This window comes from Canis lupus, chromosome 21 (genome assembly GCF_003254725.2).
Source record: "Canis lupus dingo isolate Sandy chromosome 21, ASM325472v2, whole genome shotgun sequence".
Classification (NCBI taxonomy): domain Eukaryota; kingdom Metazoa; phylum Chordata; class Mammalia; order Carnivora; family Canidae; genus Canis; species Canis lupus.
The window spans coordinates 15,416,945-15,433,626 of NC_064263.1; the positions used below are offsets into that span (position 1 = coordinate 15,416,945).

General features: G+C 36.6%; 1 protein-coding gene and 1 long non-coding RNA gene across 31 annotated transcripts in view; one reads left to right on the top strand and one right to left on the bottom strand.

Moving 5' to 3' along the window:
- Window positions 1-16,682, top strand: part of DLG2 (discs large MAGUK scaffold protein 2) — a 1,976,108-nt gene that overhangs the window by 1,450,613 nt on the left and 508,813 nt on the right. The window lies entirely within an intron of this gene.
- Window positions 1-16,682, bottom strand: part of LOC125753267 (uncharacterized) — a 30,043-nt gene that overhangs the window by 5,198 nt on the left and 8,163 nt on the right. The window contains exon 2 of the long non-coding RNA XR_007404667.1: window positions 7,531-7,660. This is a non-coding gene — a long non-coding RNA (uncharacterized LOC125753267). The remainder of the gene's footprint in view (window positions 1-7,530; window positions 7,661-16,682) is intronic.

Sequence of the window (16,682 nt, forward strand, 5' to 3'; positions counted from 1 at the left end):
AGAGTCAAATAAAATAAGAAACAAAAAAGGAAAAGTAACAATCAACACCACAGAAATACAAAAGGTTGTAAGAGAATATTATGAAAAATCATATTACAACAAAGTGGACAACCTAGAAAATGAACAAATTTCTAGAAACATAACCTACCAGAACTTCCAATCAGGAAGAAATAGAAAATTTCAACAGACTGATTACTGGCAAAGAGATTGAACCAGTAATCAAAAAACTCCCAACAAACAAACGTCCAGGACCAGACAGCTTCACAAGTGACTTCTACCAAATGTTTAAAGAAGGTTTAATGCCAATTCTTTTTGTACTTTTCCAAAAGAAAAAGGAAAACTTCCAAATTTGTTCAATGAGGCCAGCATTAGCCTGATATTAAAATTAGGTAAACACACAAAAAAGAGAACTATAGGCCAATATCTCTGACGAACATAGATGCAAAAATCCTCAACAAAATATTAACAAATCAAATCCAACAAGATATTTTTAAAATCCCATGATCAAGTAGAATTTGTTCCAAAGATGCAAGCGTGGTTCAATATTTGCAAATCAATTAACATGCTATATTACATCAATAAGAGAAAGAATAACAATTATACAATCATTTCAAAATTCAAAAAAAAAATCATTTGACAAAGTACAACATCCATTCATGGTAGAAAAAAAAAAAAAACCCTCAACAAAGTAGTTTCAGAGAAAACATGCCTAAATATAAGACAGGCTTTATATGAAAAACGTACAGCAAACATCTCACTTAATGGGGAAAAACTGAGAGATTTTCCCTCAAGATCTGGAACAAGACAAAGATGTCCACTCTCATCACTTTTATTCAACATGGTACTGGAAGTCCTACCCATAGCAGTCAGACATGAGAAAGGAGTAAAAGGCATCCAAATTGGTAAGGAAGAAGCACAACACTCACTATTTTCAGATGACATGATACCATATATAGAAAATCCTAAAGACTCCACCAAGAAACTATTAGAACTGATAAATAAATTCAGTAAAGTTGCAGGATACCAAAACAATATACAGAAATCCATAGCACTTCTATACACTAATAATGAAGCAGCCAAAGGAGAAATTAAGAAAACAATCTCATTTATAATTGCACCAAAAAGAATAAAATACCTAGGAATAAACCTAACCAAAGAGGTAATGAAAGACCCGTTCTCTGAAAACTGTAAAACATTGATGAAAGAAATTTAAGACAACACAAAGAAATGGAAAGACATTCTATACTCATGGATTAGAAGAACAAATATTGCTAAAATGTCTATACTATCCAAAGCCGTCCACAGATTTAATGCAATCCCTATCAAAATACCAGCAGCATTTTTCACAAAACTAGAACAAACAATCCTAAAATTTTTATAGAATCATAAGAGATCCCAAATAGCCAAAGTAATCTTGAAAAAGAAAAACAAAACTGAAGGTATCACAATTCCAGACTTCAAGTTATATCACAGAGCTGTAGTAATCAAAACACTGTGGTACTGTCACAAAAAAAAAAAAAAAAAAGTCACATGGATCAATAGTACAGAATAGAAAGCTCAGAAATAAACCCACAATTATGTGGTCAGTAAATATTCAACAAAGGAGGCAAGAATATGCAATGAGAAAAAGACAGTCTCTTCAACAAATGGTGTTGGAAAAATTGGACAGCTACGTGCAAAAGAATGAAACTGGACCATTTTTTTACACCATACACAAAAATAAACCCAAAATGGAATAAGAGTCTAAATGTGTGAGACCTGAAACCATAAAAATCCTAGAAGAGAGCACCAGCAGCAATTTCTCTAACATCTTTCTAGATATGTCTCCTGAGGCAAGGGAAACAAAAGCAAAAATTAAATTATTAGGACTACATAAAAAAAAAAAAAAACTCCTACACTGCAAAGGAAACATTCAACAAAACTAAAAGACTGAATTGGAGAAGATATTTGTGAATGGCATACCCGTTAATGTGTTAGTATCCAAAATATGTAAAGAACTAATATAGCTCAACATCAAGAAAACAAATAATACAATTTAAAAATGGGGGATCCCTGGGTGGTGCAGCGGTTTAGCGCCTGCCTTTGGCCCAGGGCGCGATCCTGGAGACCCGGGATCGAATCCCACGTCGGGCTCCCGGTGCATGGAGCCTGCTTCTCCCTCGGCCTGTGTCTCTGCCTCTCTCTCTCTCTCTGTGACTATCATAAATAAATAAAAAATTAAAAAAAAAACTTTAAAAATGGGCAGAAGACATGAACAGACATTTCTCCAAAGAAGACATATAGATGGCCAAGAGACACATGAAAAGATTCTCAACATCACACATTATCAGAGAAAAGCAAATCAAAGCCACAGGTATGAGATATTACCTCATACCTGTCAAAATGGTTAAAATAAAAAACACAAGAAACAGCAAGTGTTGGTGAGGATGTGGAGAAATAGGAACCTGTGCATTGTTGGTGGGAATGCAAAACCCACAGTGGGGTGCAACCACTGTGGAAGACAGTCTGGAGTTTCCTCAAAAAATTAAAAATAGAGCTACCACATAATCCAGCAATTGCACTACTGGACATTTACCAAAAAAATACAAAACACTTATTTGTAGGGATACATGCACCCCTATGCTTATAGCAGCATTATTTACAATAGCCAAGATATGGAAGCTGCCTAAGTGTCCATTGAAAGGTGAATGAATAAAGAAGATGTGGTAAGTGGCACCTGGGTGGCTCAGTCAGTTAAGCATCTCTTTCAGCACAGGTCCTGATCCCGGGGTCCTGAGATGGAGCCCTGTACCAGGCTGTCTGTTCAGTGGAGAGAGAGAGAGCTCTCTACTGCTCCGTTTCCCTCCCCCCCCTCCCCTGTGCGCTCTCTCTCGCTCTCTCTCTCTCTCTCACACACACACACATACACAATCTCTCTCTCTCTCTCTCTCTCTCTCAAATAAATAAATGAAATCTTAAAAAAAAAAAAAAAAAAAAAAGATGTGGGGATGCCTGGGTGACTCAGCGGTTGAGCAACTGCCTGGCTCAGGGTGTGATCCTGCGGTCCAAGATCGAGTACCACATTGGGCTCCTTGCATGGAGCCTGCTTCTCCTTCTGCCTAGATGAGATGCAGAGAGAGAGAGAGAGAGAGAGAGGCAGAGACACAGGCAATATATATATATATATATATATATATATATATATATATATATATTATATATATAATGTTATTCAGCCATAAAAAAGAATGAGATATTGCCATTTACAATGACATGGATAGATCTACAGAGTATATTGACAAATGATATAAGCCAGTCAGAGAATGACAAATACCATCTAATGTCATGCATATGTGAAATTCAAGAAACAAAGAAAATGAACAAAGGGGGGGAAAAAGGAGACAAACCAAAACACAGACTCTTCTATAGAAAACAAGCATGGTTACTAGAGGAGAGGTAACCCAGAGGGGTGAGACAGGTGAAGAGTATTAAAGAGTACACTTATCTTGATGAGAACTGAATACTATATAGAATTGTTAAATCACTATATTGTACACCTAAAATGAATATAACACCATATGTTAAGTACCCTGGAATTAAAAAAAATAAAATAAAATAAACTATGGAACGCCTGGGTGGCTCAGCGGTTAAGCGGTTAAGCATCTGCCTTCGGCTCAGGGTGTGATCCTGCAGTCCCGGGATCGAGTTCCACATCGGGCTCCCTGCATGTAGCCTGCTTCTCCCTCTGCCTCTCTCTGTGTGTCTCTCATGAATAAATAAATAAAATCTTAAAAAATTAAAAACAAAAAACTACAAGCATTAAAAATGCATCAAGAAATACCACATGATATATAGCTTGAAAGATGTTTAAGAAGAAAAATGCCGAATCTACTAGCATCATTCATTAAACAGGCATCTAGTTTACTGTCTTTCACATGCGCAACAGAATGTAGAAATAAGTAAGACATTTCTTTCTCCTTCAATATCTATGATATAATTTCTTGGGCTGTTAAAAATTACAATCCTAAAAAAAAAAAAAAATTACAATCCTTCCATCAAAACTATCTTGAATTGTGGTTTTGCACACTGAAATCAGTATGCTATCTAAACAATCAAGAGTCTCACGTGAACCAAGATAGATCAAAACTACTGTTTTCCCTGTCATGCCTACTCTTCTCTCATGAAAAGAAACTAGACTTTTTTTTTTTTTTTTTTTTTTTTTTTGATGGATCGCATCTTCAGAAGCATCAACTGTTTTCTTCTTTGGTATTCTATTCTTTCCCAAGTGTTTGTACTTTGATCTTCTAGTGAATTGAAGCAGTGTGTGGTTCTTCTTTAAGAATATAGATGTTAGAACAAAAGGTACTTAATTTTTAGAAGTCTTTTCTTTTTTCTTAAATTTAAAATAAAATTGATGTTTTTCTTATTTGTTTAATAGAAAGCTAACTCTGAGACTGCATTTACATTAACTAACGAAGGAGTCTTTTAAGTTTATTATCACATGGATTTCTTCATTGCTCTAAATAGTGCAATAGTATATTCATTTGCTTGATTATCTGTCATACACATTTCTACCCTGGATTTTACTGGCAACAAGCATTTCAGATAGCTCCACCAAGATTGGTAGTGATCATGTCCTGATGGCTCCATTAGGGCAAACTTCAGAAGTGTCATACTTTGCATGAGTGCTTGGAAGCCAAATTTTTGACAGTTGAGTGTTTGGCAGCTCACCAACTATTTGATGAAATTGAATTGCTCTCTTCTAAATCTTTCTTTCAGACTTGGAAATTAGTCTCCATTCATTCACAGAAGGCACCGTGACCCAATCAATGGGCAGTCGTGTCTGATTACTCTGCTCATTAACTTAGTTGATATAATTCCTCAATATTGTAAATCACAACTTCTAAAACTTTTACTGAAACTTTCTCTTGAAACTTTTTTAAAGAAAACTCAGTTTTCACAAACTTGAGAAAAACAAAAATCATTGTGGACATTAGTTAAAAATTCAGTACAATTTCTCGGGAATAAAACATAACTGTTGAGAATAGTATGGGGGGGTGGGGAGTGGAGGAGTTAATTGTGAAAAGCTTTAGTTTTGCTCCTGCTATTTGTATTCATGATGCCTTTGAGTTAAAACCAGTGACATGATCAGATAAGACATTTGTTAGAGTGGAGCATTTGATCCCTTAGCCGATGTTTAAAAAAAAAAAAAAAAATGTGATTTCTGCCTTGTTTTTTCTACCTTCGTTCTCAAGATCTACCACTAACATTTAATTTTCATGAAGGATATCAGGTATTTTAGCAGGAAATAGCCACTTTGGTTTTTCAATAACATGCTCTCAAAATTTAATCTGTTAGGATATATAAGAATATAAATTTAGGAAAAGACATTATAGAGGTTTTCAAACCTCTTCTTTCTACAATCTCTAAAGCCTACAGTTCCCTAGGACATAGTGTTGGTACCTCCTTATTTCTCTGGCTACCTCTCCTCGTACATAGTCACATCTGGTCCTATGGTTTTATTTTCCATCCCTATACTATATATTTAATATAGTTATCTCCATGTTATATTTCTACCAGGCATTTCAAGATTAGCGTATACAAAACATAGCTCTTAATTTTATTTTTCAAAACCAGTTTTTCCTAGAGTCTTTCTTAGCTCATTAAATTAGGGCACCTGTTTGCTTAGGACAAAAATGTATTAGAAGTTATCCTTGATTTTTCTTTCTTACCCATACCTGGTATTCAATATATTAAATAACCCTGTCAACTCTACCCTTAAAATAAATCTTGAATTGAGTCACTTTCATTTTTTTTTAAAGCAACTCTGCTCTTGCTATAATACTCCAAACCACCATCACTTCTTGCCCGAACTATATTTTAATGGTTTTCAAACTTGTCTCTTTTACTACTTTGTGTTTTCTATAATCTGTTCTCCATTCAACAGCCAGAGTGAGTTTTTTAAAACTCAGATTGTATCAATTTAACCTTCTGCTTCAAACTATTAGCTTCCCTTCCCACTTAAATCCAGGGCTTTACAGTAGTCCACATGCCTCTGGCTACCTTTTGACTTTATCTATCAATCTCCCTTTCCCCTGAGGCTTCAGTCATGCTGGCTTTCTTGCTGCTTCTCCAAATTTCTAAACATATTTCTGCCTAAGGCCTTTGCACTTGACTTTCTATCAGGGACACTCTGCCCCATGATTGTTCATATAGTTTTTCCCTTCCTTTATTCAGGGCTTTATTTTTCCTCATAGCATGTACTTCCACCAGGCATTATATCAAAATTCTATTAATTTCTTTGTACTAGAATATAAGCCCCAGGAGGACAGAAAGTTTTGTTTTGTTCATTGCTATACCCCCAAGCACCTATAATAGCAGTTCTCTCACAAAATGTTCAATAAATGTTTGCTGAAAAGTGAGAAAAATACATAAAGAGTCGTAATACAAAAGAAGTCTATTCATCTAGAAGGCAGAACTAGGGAGAGTAGGAATTATGGGGCAGCAGATCTTGGCATAATGAAAAGTAAACCCTGAGAACAATGAGAATTCCCAGATGCTAGAACACAGGGCCTTGCAACAAATACAGTGAGCTCTGTTACCACAAGGGTTCAGGCAGAGGCTTGAAGGATCCTGTTCTAGAGGGGAGCTCTAACAGGGTCATCTCTTAAGCCCTCTTCACATTTAACAGTCTATGTTGGTGAGTGGGAGGTAGAGAAAGAAAAGCTTACATTTGATTAGTTAAAAAATATAAGCACAAGGCAATTTATTTATAGATACAAGTACTTTAGATAACTCCGCAAAAAGTTCCCCAGAAAAGACATGAAGTGGTCTCCCCCTTCATCCCTGATCTATTTTGGGATGCCAGACAGGCTTGTCATTGTGTGTATAAGGAACCTTTCTGATATACAGAGGGCACCAAACCACTCACCTCTTGCTGCTCTCTAGCTACTTGCTGTCTCTTGCCGATGGTGTATATATGCAGTAGGTGCAAATTTACATTCTCTTGCATGTTAGCATTTAAATGAGGATGCTTCCCAGAACCTTATTGCTCTTCCACCCTAAATCATACTAAGGAAAGACTGACCCCCATCCATGTTTTTAGTCTGTAAAGGACTCAGGGAAGGTTATTATTGTGTGAAGCCTTCAATAGAAAATTCAAAGAGCTTCAAAATTATTCAATAGTTTATGCTGTTTGGGGAAGAATTTGTCATTGGAAAGAAGGAGCAGAGATAATATATTATCAAGAACTTACTATGTACCAAATGTTTACATCTTTACCATTCATTGAGCTCCAGTGCTGTGTGGAGTATTTCATAAACTTTCATACCTAATTTGTCAAACGCACTGGATTTAGTAAGGTAAAACCAGAAGCCAACTGTATTTTTTTCCCCTTTGCTTACCCACAAGCCCCTCTGAAGATAAATTCACCCTTGCCTGTGATACAATCTCAGGCAGGTCACGTATAATAATAATTAAAAGCCTACTCCAGTCTGACAATTCCATGACTTTAACACGGTTAAATATAAAATAAAATTTCCCAGCTCTTACCTGATTTAAAATGACTCCACCTGCCCAGCTCCATCTTACTTGAGACTAAACACTCTGCAATGAGGAAAGGGATATGATTTGCCTCCTTGCTCAATATCTTTGTTTTCTGTCTGTGTTTTTCTTTACCTTCCTGAAATGGAACAGGCAATTGTGAGAAAAGGACATAGTTTTACAGGGTGATATAATTATAATCTGGCTTTAATACCCTTAGGACGGAACATGTGTAATCTCTGGTGCTTTCTCCTTCTGGGGACTTTTGTGGATTCCTCTGAGCTCCTGCTGACAAACACAAGACAGTGGTTCTAAAGATGGAAGCAAGACTTTCTCTGGATGGCCACATTTAACTCTTTCCCTCAGCTCTGGTTGACTAGTGGTCCACCCATTTATTGAGACACAAACAGTCTTTCTGCATAAAACCTGACCAACTTTCCCCTCTAGACCCACATCTGATCCATGGGATATATGCCTTTATCCCTATTGTTCAGAGAATTTCAGCATCTGTCCCAGATGCTCTGTCAGCATCTGCTCTTCCCTGCTCCCACGGAGAGCAACTCTTTTTCCAGTGGAGGCAACTATTCAGATTTTTGCTCCTCACAATTCAGGAAATATGGGTCAGGAGTTCTGAATCAATTCACAGAAAGCCCATCTCTTTGAACTTAAGTTGAGGAGAAGGTATTGCTAAGACCGACAAAACCAGTTAGTGATCACACTCTTTTCAAATCCTATGTGAATAGTTTGATGCCTTAATTCTGAATGTGGGGCTATTCTGAGTTCTTCCAAAACAACAGGAAGTTATATTTAGGATTCTATTTCATGTTTATGTTTTCTTCCAAGTAATTCTATAAGGTAGATAACTGTTATTGCCTTATTTTATAATTCAAAAAATTAAGTCTCAGAAAGCTTAAGTGACTTATCTGTGATCATACAACATATGTTGGTGAGTGGAAAAGACAATGTTTCTGTTCTCACAGCACATATTTCTTTGGGGGATATAAAAAATAAACTAATATATAAGAGAACAAATGCATCCATGTTCATACACACATGCATGCAAATTTACAAGCTCTGTGAAGGATGAGATAGTGTACAATGATGAAAATTACCAGGGAAGTCACAGAAGGCCTTTTCAAGAGATAATCATTAAACTGAGTCATTGTTTCCTAAGTACATAGTTTCCTTTTGAAGCATAAGGACATTCCAGGCAGAAAAAATAGCAGATACAAGAATTCTAAGGTAGAAAACATCCTGGTAGGTATAGAACAGAACACAGACCAGAACATAGTAAGTGTTCTAGGAGGTGAAAGCCTATGCTCCCCTCAACTTTGCTGTACTATCATACATGGAATCAACCTCGGCAGGACTCATTCCTTATACCTTGTGACACCCTTGCCTTGTGTCTTTTCTTTCTGAGCCCTCTTGCTGCCAGCATACCTTTGTACCTTTATATAGCTCACCTTTGAAACCAATCTCTCATTTCAGTTTATCCTTGAGTCCTTTTGTGAAGTTTTTTAAAAATGCCAAACTTAACTACTTGGTTTTGTTTTTCTTTCCTCTCTAATCCAACCCTCTCCCCTCTCTTCCCTTTGAAAGTTGCTGTCAAAACAAGACTGCTTACCCATGGAAGCTTAATTTGCAACCACTAGACAACCTACCAACCAGTCTACATCTGAAAGCCCATGTGAATGACAGACCAATTGAATAGTCTTTAACTCACTTGCTTGTGATGCCACTAGGCTGGAAGGGCTATATCATTTTTGTGGCCCTTTAGTCAAGTTAAAGATGAATAAGGACTTTCAGTTAGATGTGTTCCCAAAATTTTAAACTACAGTTTAAAGTTTGATTCATTTATAGCATCTAAGAGAGTTACAAGTACAAGGCTCTCTCGTGACTTAAAAGCTCTAAAATTCTTCCCTTTGTAGAAAAACATGTGCATCACATAGAAATTTAAAGCACAGGGCAACCTGGGTGGCTCAGCAGTTTAGGGCCTCCTTCAGCCTGCAGGTGTGGTCCTGGAGACCAGGGATCGAGTCCCACATCAGGCTCCCTACATGGAATGGAGCCTGCTTCTCCCTCTGCCTGTATCTGTGCCTCTTTCTCTCTCTCTCTCTCTCTCTCTGTCTGTCTCTCATGAATAAATAAATAAAATCTTTAAAAATAAAAAAGGAAGAAATTGAAAGCACAGGCCGTAGAGTCAGGTGGATCTGGATTCAAATCCTAACTTTTCAACTTATGAGTATATAAACTTATGTGACATTCTTAAATGTCACTAAGCCTCGTTTTGTCTTCTGTAAATAGAGATAATAGAATCTGCCTTATTTAGTAGTTTATTGTAAGGATTACATGTTACCAAAAACAGCATAATGTTTTGGGGAACCTTTGATTATGGTGGCTAAGAAAGTGTTAACAGATAATATACTTTAGAAAAATGTTCAAGAAGTAACTGGTGAAGACTAAATTTAGGAAGCCATCTTTTTTCTGTGTGGTTCAGTATTTTAAAGCATTTTACTTAGTTTCCAATAAACTCTTGACAATCTTACTGGTAATGAAGTAACTCATTGCATCTTCTAATTTTACCCCCTAAAGACCATAGGTATTTACAGATTACATTTGTAGAAGTTTAAGGAAAGAAAAAGTTAAAGAAAAAAAATAACATTTTTATTGTGTGCCCACTGCCTATATACATTAGCTCTTCTAATTCTCAAACCAACTTCACTTTTTTTTCAACTTCACTTTAAAGATGGAGAAGCTGCCCCCTCGAATAATAGCCTTTGCTTCTACATCATCAAATTTCCACTCATTGTGTAAGTGGATTGCCCCAACCAAAACCAATAAGAGAGTTATTTGTTATTGCTTTGTGGGGACTTGTATAACATTTTGGTCACCACCTTTAAAGTCTTGTCCAATAAACCATCTCTAACTGCCAGATGTGTTTTTTAAAAGCATATGGAGCAACCTGTTTTCCCACCATCCAAAAAACATATTTTTTATGTTATTTCCTCTTCAACTTGTTATTCTACTTTTTCATTTTCTAAAATATTATTTCAACAAGGACCATCATTTCAGTATTAAAGAGGTACTTCTGCTTTTGCTCAGAAGTCAGAAGATAATGCAAAATGATTTTTGCCTCACTTAAATTTCTTTGTTTCCTTTGGAGAATAGGAGAATGGAGAAGAGGTTTTTTCCTCTCCTGCTAGCAGCTGAGTCCTTTTATTTGCCTGGCCCAGTGGGGCTTTTGTTTCTATCGCAGAAAGCCCTGTTATTTTTCAAAGGCTTTTGTGTACAACAATCCTTCCTGTGGTTCTGCTCACCCAGCATATTTAGCAGGAGTTAATTTCAAAAAGACTAAGTGTTGTTGAGTTTGGGTGTGTTTTATGATGTTGTTCTGCCTCCAAATCTTTCATGAACAGAGCCTTAATTCTGTTGCTAAAGAGTGGATGTGTTGGCTGTTTTGGTCGCTTATTTGATTTTGGTGGTTTGCAATGAGAGAGAAGAACGCCATGGGGGGGGATTTTTAACAAGATATACCTGTGAGTATTGCTGTTTGTGACAAATATCTGTAATCTGACAGAAGAGTGTCCCTAGGTGCAAGTGATTAAGTTTGAAAGTATATTTCACCTGAAATTTTGCTTCTATTCAAGGTTACCTCTTCCCTGATGTGTCAGTAGGAAGTGCTGATACTTAGTTAAGAGCAAATAATGGAAAGAAAATGAATTACATATTGAAAAGTAAATTTTTTTTTTTTTTACCTAAATATTTATTCCTCCAAACTGATGTTACTAGGTATCAAAGGTATAGAGGTGGCAGTGGTTTGTCTACCTGGAATTCAACCTGCAGGTGTTGTCATGGGCTAGGACTTTGCAAGCAGTTGCTGCTGACAGCCATAGACTAGAATATCCTCCAATTAGCAGGGGCTTACAGACCAGACTGGTGGACATTCTAAACCTGTCAGTGCTTTCTCTTGAGAACAACCAGGGTCAGCTCTTATGTCATAAATAGGTTGAAACATGAACTCTTGGAGAGAAAAGACTATATCTCATAATAGACTGCAATCATTTTTGCTTTGTCAGCATGGCAAATTGGAAAGAGTACAGGCTGGGATGTCAAACTAGGTTCAGTCCCTCTACATGATTCTTAGTAGTAGAAGTCCATAAACACACATCCTCTGAGGCTCAGCTACCTTTCTGTAAGTTGAGAATAATAATACCAGGGTCAAAGTGTGGTTTTCTAGTTTAAGGTAATAGCACGTGTGAAGGGGCTAGCACACAGGAGATACCTGGCACTTGGGCGGCACCCCACAAATGGCAGCTTTTATTATTTGTGTTCTAGAATTAAGCACTCATCTCTTATGGTACCCCTTCCTGTTTGTCAAGGAACTCTCCATACCCATTTACTGGCTTGGGACCCCAGCTGTCCAAGGACTGCTGATTTAGGAAGAAATTGCAGAGGCACAGCTCTCTTAGCACTAGGGGCCCTTGAAGTAGTATCCATAGTGAGAAGTCACCCTCCCATTGCCCCCTGGTAATTGACTCTAGCATGTGAGGCTTTGGAAATGTTGTAACCAGCGGAGCTGCCCACACATCATTTAATGGCAATAGTTAAAATTGATGGTCTTTATATTCAGAGAAGCCTCCCAGAGAGAGTTGAAATGGGAACCATTGTGGAGGGGCTATGCAGATAGCAATACAAATGCCCTTGCCCACAAGGCATGAAAGACAAGCACTGAAAATGAAAAAAAGAAAAATAACCAAGCAGTACAGTTGCAGAAATAACTCCTGTGACTTCAAAACATTAAAAATAAAACTGCTTTCCTTATGTGCCTGTCCTTGACAGTGATTTCATCTTTTTAGTTGCCTTTCAGCTTGTTTTATTTCCGGCGGTGAGGGATAGAAGCCTCTGAATGAAGAGTACTTTTTCTCTTTCTCACTATATGTACACATTTCTATGTACACAGGTATACATATAAAAATAACTTTATTATATGATTAATCTACATATTTCTGTTATATCTACATTTCTGTATTTCTATGTTTTAAAATATTTATTTATTTATTTATTCATGAGAGACAGAGAGAGAGAGAGAGAGAGAGGCGGAGACCTAGGCCCCTTCCAAGGAACCCGATGCAGGACTCAATCCTGGATCCCGGGATCACACCCTGAGTCAAAGGCAGATGCTCAACCACTGAACCACCCAGGCGTCCCTATATTTCTACTAACATACGTATTTTCTCAGTAGTAAGCACACATTCTTCTTTGTATAAATACAGTTGTCTCTCATGTATATATCAATAAATGTAAAAAATATCTAGGTTCATACCATCCTTAGTATATGCCATAGCTTTACGTATGACCTGGATGTCAGACTTCTCACCGTCTGGAATCACCCTTTCCCTTAATATGCCATAAGAATTCAGGCCTTCAGCCTGCATGCTGGGCAAATCCCATACCCTCCACAGTGTTTCAGAAGATTCAATCCGGGCTACCTCTAGCCTTCAACTCCTCAGTGGTCTTTCCACCTGGAACTTCTCCGGTTACTTCCTCCTTAGTCTAGATGTTGCCATAATTTTGCCAAGCCCACTCTCTCCCTGTGTTAGTTTTCTCAGGGCTGCTGCAACCCAGAACCACAGACTGGGTGACTTAAATAACAGAAATGTATTGTCTCGCAGTTCTGGAGACTAGAAGTTTAAGACCAAGATGTTGGCAAGGTTGGTTCCTTCTGAGGCCTGTGAGGGAGAGTCTTTTCCCTGCATCTCTCCTCACCTCTGGTGGTTTTGCGGGCAAACTTTGGTGTTCCTGTTTTATAGATGTGCCTCTCCTCAGTCTCTCCCTTCATCTTCACAAGGTGTTTTCCTTCTGTGTGTCTGTCTTGTTGTCCCATAAAGACACAGTTAAGTTGGCTTAGGACCAACTCTAATGACCCATCTTAACACAGTCATCTACAAAGTCCCCATTTCCTAATAAAATCATGGATACTAGGGTTAGGACCTAGACATCTGGGGGGACAACATGCAACCCATTAATACTCCCTCTCTCAAAAAAGCAAAGTTCCTACCTCTTTTCTCTCCACATCTACCAGGAAAACATTCCAAAATTCCTTATCTCTTATTTTATATAAAAACCAGCCTCTCTGTTGGTTTCATCCTCTCCCAGCTAGTTCGTTATTAAGGACAATTTTGACAAAATTAAAAGTATACCCCATGTTTCCTCTAATAAAAAACATTGGCCTAACAGGGATTTTTACATTTCCATAAAACAACCAGTTCAAACTAAAGTCAGCGTTCAAAAGACTTTTTTTCTTCCTTTCTCCTAACTCATATGTGATCTCTACAAACACATATACACATAGAAAATAGTGAACACACAATATTGTGTGTTATACCATATTATTGTGAAATAAAACACAGATAAAGAAGAACATACACAATAAATTTATAGCTTCCTGAGTCATTTCTATAAAATTATTGTAAGGCAAAAATTCTGTAACCACCACCTGAAGCAAGAAGAGAATGTTGCCAGCCAGTAGAGACTTTCTGGCTCTTTCGTTGTAACCACAGCCCCTTCTCTCCTTCTGGAAGTAACTCCTACTGACTTTTATAGTAACCACATCCCGCTTTTCTTTATTTTTATCACCCATTTCTTTATGTCTCATGTATCCCTATATATTCCATTTCGGTCCTCTCTAATTTTTTTAGACTGATATGTCTTTTAAGTCTCTTTTAATCTATAGAATCCCATCCTATCACTTCATTTTCTTTTTAGTTTACCTGCTGAAGAACCCACTCATTTGTGGAGTTTCCCAGGCTCCACATCTCTGATATACTTGGGATATAGTTCAAAATGTCTCTCTGTCCTCTATAGTTTCAACAAACTGGCAGGTGGATCCAGAGGTATAATTAAACTCATATGTGTTCCCTTTGGCAAGACTATAAGTGGCGATATGCTCTTTTATAAGGAAGCAAGTAATATTAATATTCATTCTTGTTTAATATTATCAGCTATTGGTATTCAATTCTTAAATATGTTATTTCAATAGAAGTGAAAATGGTAATAATGAATTGTGTCTATTTGTTTTCTTTTATTATCTGGGATTATTTTTATTAAGAGACAGTGTCCTTCATCTGTTATAGAGTTCATATATAAAAGGCAGGATAAATGATGGATTCTTTCCTCTTATTTACCCAGTTCACATGATAATGAACTAATTCCCTGTCACCTACAATAGGTGACCAATTAGTTGGATTATTATAATTTTTTGGTACTATGAAATTATGGATTTAGACATAACTGACACAAGAGGGGGAAAAATACAAAACATAACTAAATAAACAGAGCCTCAATAACCTATAAGACAATGTTGATGAGTTTAATATTTGTGTCACTGGAGTCCCATTGGGAAAGGAGAGAGAAATGAGTAGGGAAATATATATATATATATATTTATTGGCTAAAATTTTTCCAAATTTAATTGAAACATCAACACACATGTTCAAGAAGCTCAGTAAACTCCAAGCAGAATAAATACAAACATATGAATAGACTACTATAGCAACAACAGATTGCAGGGGCATGGAGACATCATAGGAAAGAGAAAGATAATAAATAAAAGCAGCCAGAGAAAGCAAATACATTACATCCAGGAGAACCATGATAGGAATTACTACTTACTACTCATCAGAAACAATAGAGGTCAGAGGCCAATAGGACAACATTTTTAAAGGACTACAAGTCCTTTAAATATGAGAAGTGTTTCAGTGTTTAGACCCATTCCTAACACATAGTAAGCACTAAATAAATTTTAGTTGTTTTTGTCTGTTGTTAATAGTTTTATTATTAATTTTCTTCTTTAAGGTGGTAGACTCTACTGAATGAACATGCTATCCTTTTTTTTCAGTACCTAAAGGAATAGTTTGAAGAGTTACTTTCTTATAGAAAATATAATGTTATGGTGGTATCCCACTGACATTATTCAAAACTAGCTAATAGGATAAATGAAAGTAAAATATCTTCATGAGATTTGTTGCTCTCTTTATTCAAGGCATGGGTTTATGATCTCTACTTTTATTAGATATATAATATGTAAAACATTTTTCAAATATTTGACCTCAGACTGATAATTAGAAAAGAGAAAAAAATGAATTTTTACTTAAAAGTATGATAGAGAAACTCTTTCTAATTGTGACTGGTTTAATTTCTATATAACATGCCTTTAAAATCCTGTTTATTTCCTTTGTTTATAATCTGTGAACTTGTAGAAGAGAAGACTGTGCTTTATTAAATTAATGCATTATTAAAGTAGAATAATATTTGAGAAGGCTATGCTTTTTTAGATACCTCCTTTTAAATTCATTAGTGGGTATCCTCACTGCTTCACCTACTTTGAAATCATAATTCTCTACAAGCTGAGTTGATATATTTTTTTTCTCCTAAATATCATTCCTTTTCTCTCCTTGGGACCTTTGCCTACAGTATGCTTTCTCCCTAGGATTCCTCCTAAAATACTCTTACCTGATTAATTCCTCATCTTCCTTCAGAACCTAATAGAAAAAAAATTACTTCCATTGAGGAATAGCCCCCTGTCTGTTTTCAGTGTGTGATGTTTTTGTATGAATCTAGTTGCTTATTTAGGTAGCAGAGTATAATGATTAAGACTCCAGAATCCAGGGTAGCCCTGGTGGCTCAGCAGTTTAGTGCCACCTTCAGCCCAGGACCTGATCCTGGAGACCCAGGATTGAGTCCCGCATCAGGCTCCCTAGATGGAGCCTGCTCCTCTCCCTCTGCCTGTGTCTCTGCCTCTCTCTCTATCTGTCATGAATAAATAAATAAAATCTTAAAAAAAAAAAAAAAGACTCTAGAATCCAAAAATAATTTGCATTATTTGGGCATGAATCCTGGCTCCATTGTATTCTTGCTCGGTGACCTTGATAATGTTTTACTTAATCTCTGATGCCTCCATTTCCTCATCAACAAAATGAGGATAATAATTATACCTATCTCAGGATGATATGACAGTTTTTAGAAAGTTAATACACACAAAGTTCTTTGAGCAGTGTCTGGCATATGGTAAGCTAAATTAATAAGTGCCAACAGAGCTTTCATATTTAATAATATTCTTGGCATATGATTTATATATTGAGTGACCAAGAAATATTTGTGTG